Source organism: Pygocentrus nattereri, chromosome 10 (assembly GCF_015220715.1).
Source record: "Pygocentrus nattereri isolate fPygNat1 chromosome 10, fPygNat1.pri, whole genome shotgun sequence".
Lineage (NCBI taxonomy): Eukaryota > Metazoa > Chordata > Actinopteri > Characiformes > Serrasalmidae > Pygocentrus > Pygocentrus nattereri.
The window spans coordinates 12,850,581-12,854,964 of NC_051220.1; the positions used below are offsets into that span (position 1 = coordinate 12,850,581).

At 39.9% G+C, this 4,384-nt stretch overlaps 1 long non-coding RNA gene across 1 annotated transcript; it reads left to right on the top strand.

The window, feature by feature from the left end:
• Positions 1–774: 774 nt before the first annotated feature.
• On the top strand, positions 775–3,119 carry LOC108433918. The gene is made up of 4 exons (XR_001858327.2): positions 775–1,027; positions 1,178–1,535; positions 1,841–2,140; positions 2,228–3,119. It is a non-coding gene; the product is annotated as an uncharacterized LOC108433918 (long non-coding RNA).
• Positions 3,120–4,384: the final 1,265 nt, after the last annotated feature.

Sequence of the window (4,384 nt, forward strand, 5' to 3'; positions counted from 1 at the left end):
TTTAAAGGATAAAGGCTCCAATCTGAGTCAGATAAACCTGTTAGCTTAAGCTACTTTTAGTTTATACTCTTGTTGGCACCACAGGCTAACGTGACCACCAGTAGGTATGGGTCACTGTTGCTGGACTGAGGTGGGTTTAGAAGACAAAGATGCAAATCTTAGTAAATGAAGTCCAGTGACAGAAAGACAGACGCTAATTGTTGAAGCAATAGCTCTATTGTTAGTAGTTTTCATTAATATTAACAAAATAGCTATCACTATATAGCTATAACTATTGTTAATAGTTAGTTTAGTTCGTTAATTCAGTGCCACAAGAAAACTGAGTTAGCTAGTCCTGTGTTATTTGTTTGAAAGAAATATAAATTTTGCCTCATAGTCCACAAGGGGACCTACAAGAGACCTCTGCTACATCTGCCCAATCCCAGATAATCACATCAGGCTGTACAAGATTAGCAGTGCTCCTGTTCTGACTGCTTAATGGCCTCACCCTGTGCCTGATTCACTCAGGATTTCCATCTTTAATAGGTGTGAAATCACCAGATTGCACTGATCTAAAGTCCTCCAGTTATACACACCTGCATTAAGAACACTCAACACCTGCTGCAGTGTGGACCATCAGGACTGAGTTTAGATACAATGTAATAGATATTGTACTTTACCTTAACTCTCCTACTGATGTGTTCCTCTACTCTGCCAAAGGGGTGCTGTCTGCAGTTGTGGTTAAGATTGTTAATCTGGGGGGGCTCCATCACCCTCCCCTGTAAACTCCTTGATGACTCACCTGTGGAGCAGCTGGATGTGCGCTGGCTGCTGGCCGAACATCTGGTCATCAGACTGAACCGAGACCAGATCATCTACAGCATCAGCTACAGGAACAGGACTGAACTACTAGCAGGGGGCACCAGCCGTGGAGATTTCTCCCTGACCATCACACACACACAGCTAGGAGAAAGCAGAGTGTATCGATGTGTGATTTTCAGAGAAGAGCAGGATCTGACACTCACAGAGCTTCAGCTCTCAGTATAAGGTACTGAATAAACACACTGATATTTAACACACAGCAGCTCAGAGTGTGTGTACAGTCTGAAGAGGAATAACCTGCATATAGTCTCTCTCTCTCTCTCTCTCTCTCTCTCTCTCTCTCTCTCTCTCTCTCTCTCTCTCCCTTCTTCTCTAGCTCCTCACTCTCCCAGTGCTGTTTTCAGAGCTGGTGGTGAGGTGGTTCTGCTGTGTTTTGGTTGTGTGGACTGGATGGATTCAGAAGCTGAATTTGTTCAATGGAAGAGGGGCTGGATAGTTCTAGTGTGGGTACAGGGATCTCTACATGGGCATCCTCAGTTTACAGACAGACTGTCTCTGCCTAAAGAGATAGTCCTACAGGATAACATCTCTCTGGAGTTAGGGAGTTTACAAGTGCTCATTTGTGAAGAACAAAGCCTTCAGACTCACTGCAGGGGACCAGGGACTTTACCTGTGCTTCTTTGTGAAGGATGAAGCCGTCAGACTGGCTGCACAGATTAATCTCAGCATTACAGGTAAACATGCACACCTGATCACAGAGATAAGGGAGCTGGGAGAGTATATCAATATTTAAAGAGCTCTGACCAGCTGCATATTTCATAACAGAAAGTTTTTAAAGTGATAAATCTCAGAAAATTACATATGCTGGTGCGTGCATACTGTGCATTCTGAAAATGTATTGAAATATTATAATAGTATATTTTGCTTTATAGGCAATAATAGCGTGTCATCAACCAAATATTACTGTAAGAGCACAGATTCCTTTAGTTTGCACTGCCTTTCTCTCATAACATCAGTCTTCTGTTTATCTGTTTATTAGATCATATGACCTGGTTTGAGGCAGGGTTTGGTTCCTCTTTGCTGCTCCCCCTCCACACTGTATCTCCAGTGATTGTGAGCTTCCTGCCTGATGGAGGGAACAGTTCTGTATGAGTGTGTGAGGTGGAGAAAGAGCAGATGGAGTGTAAAGCATCTTATTCACACCGTACAGATCTACAGCAGCACTTCCTGGAGCTAAGGAAGCTCTCTATGGAGGATTCTGGAATGCTCTCAGTGATGGAGAGAGAAACACAGCACACTGTCAGTGTCCTCTTTATACAGGTGTTCCCTCCATCTACAGGTACATCAGTCCACCTGTAGCCTTTTACACATCCAGCAGAACATCTTCGTTCAGCACATCTAACTCTCTGACTCCTCTCATCTCCAGGTCACACTGTGGAACAAGCAGATTCACTATCGGTGCTGATTTTCATTGCACCCCTTTCACTGTTACTGCTGGGTTCCATGTTCACCATAATCTCGCAGATGGTGTGGAGACAGAGGTGTCTCGCAGGAAGCTGAATCCCAGCACTTAAACCACACTAATTCCACCAGCAGTAAACATTCAGATTCCACTGAGATTGTCATAATTAGGTCATGACAACCCCCCTTCCTAAATGACCTTAACAAATGATATTTTATTTCAGATTTCTGTATTTCTCTTGTTATACAGGCTTTAAAACATTTTGTTAAACTCTGAAAAGCTGATATTTTCAAGACTCTAAATGAGTGGATTATTGCCATGAAATCTGGTCAGTTTACAGTGGTTTACTTCAGTTTAATTTCCTTTCTCTGTGTCATTTAGTTTTTTTTTAGGTGATTGTGAGTAGGATCTTCAGTCATTTGCTTCTTTCTTAAAGGGGTGATTCACTGCTGTTCTCACCTACACAACCTCAATATTTCAGTATTTCTGCTCACTTAGAGCTGTTCTGGCTGAAATCAGATCTGAAGCAGTGAAGATATTTAATAGTTTAGTAAAGCTTGATTAAATATGTGTGCATAACAAAAAAAGAAAGAAAGGAAGGAAAAAATCTTATGTTCAGATGTGTTGAAATGTTTTGTTACATCTTTATTTTTATATGAAGTGATATTGTATTAATCTAGTCTGTCTTAAACGGTCAAACTACTGTGACTGTAAGAATTGAAGTGAGTCTTATTACCGTAACTGTAATTTCAGTGTTATTACAGTAATATTCCTGTCTAGATGGAGAATCAGACCGTCACTGTCCTGCTGTTCAGATGATGATGTTTCTTTAAACTAATAAATGAGTTTAAAAGTAGTTTGACTTTCTCTCTTCATTGTTCTTCCCAGTGTGGCTATTATACTTAATACACTGACTCATGGTCAAAGAATGTGTTCTCAAACAAACAGAGAAGCACAAACAAGCATACATCAAACAAGCACCCCCCGTGGTAAAAGATGTCCTCCTTTTCCCACTGGATCATAATAAGTGCTGGTTATGGTGTCAGCATGTTAGACGCATGTTGGAACTGAACTCTCCAGGAGGAAGGCTGGTGACCACTGCTGTATGCTGGTTTTCAACAACTGCTTTGAGTCTTTCTAAGGCACTAAGTGCCTCTATAACTTACAATACCTGAAAGATAAGAAAAGATAGTCCTTTATTTGTCCCACAACGGGGACATTTACAGCGCTAAAGCTCTGTGTAACCTGTGAATGTAGATCTGAGACAGGCTGTAACTGAGTTACATGATAGCGAGGAAAAGCAGGAAAAGCCAAGGGCAGAGTTCACACATTAGACTTTGTACAAAACAGTCATTTGATCCTTCATTTCATGAGATTTCATTTATAAAGTATTCTTATTATAAAGGAGGTCATGGTACATAAACTGTTATCTCTAAAGACCCTGTGCCACCTGAAATAATGAAGAAGCATTTTTCATCTTCCACAAACTTATCATCTAAAGACTCTTTCCTTTTTGAGAACTTAGACTTAAAAAAAGTGTTTAGCTAGTATTAAAAGATTTCTTTTTGATTCATAATATTATGTTGGACGCCTGGGGTTGAAGGGAATAGCTATTAGTCCCGACAGTATATTGGGGCAGTATTTTAAATCTGTGCAAACTTAATCCTTAGAAGTTTAGAGTTATCACTCTCGTTTTACTTTATAATTGAAAAATTCTGCATAATGTAACACTTATGGGTTCTCCTCCCTTGCCTAACAAGCTCAAGGACTCCATTTCCCAGAATTCCTATCATCATGGCATCACACCTTCCGCCAATCACAGGCCTCTGCCCCATTCACAGTCACCTGATTACTACATTTATTATTACTTACACACGTGGACAAAATTGTTGGTACCCCTCGATTAATGAAAGAAAAACCCACAATAGTAACAAGAATAACTTTAATTTGACAAAAGTAATAATAAATAAAAATTCTATGAAAATGAACAAATGAAAATCAGATATTGCTTTTCAACCATGCTTCAACAGAATTATTTAAAAAAATAAACTCATGAAATAGGCCTGGACAGAAATGATGGTACCCTTAATTTAATATTTTGTTGCACAACTTTTTGAGGCA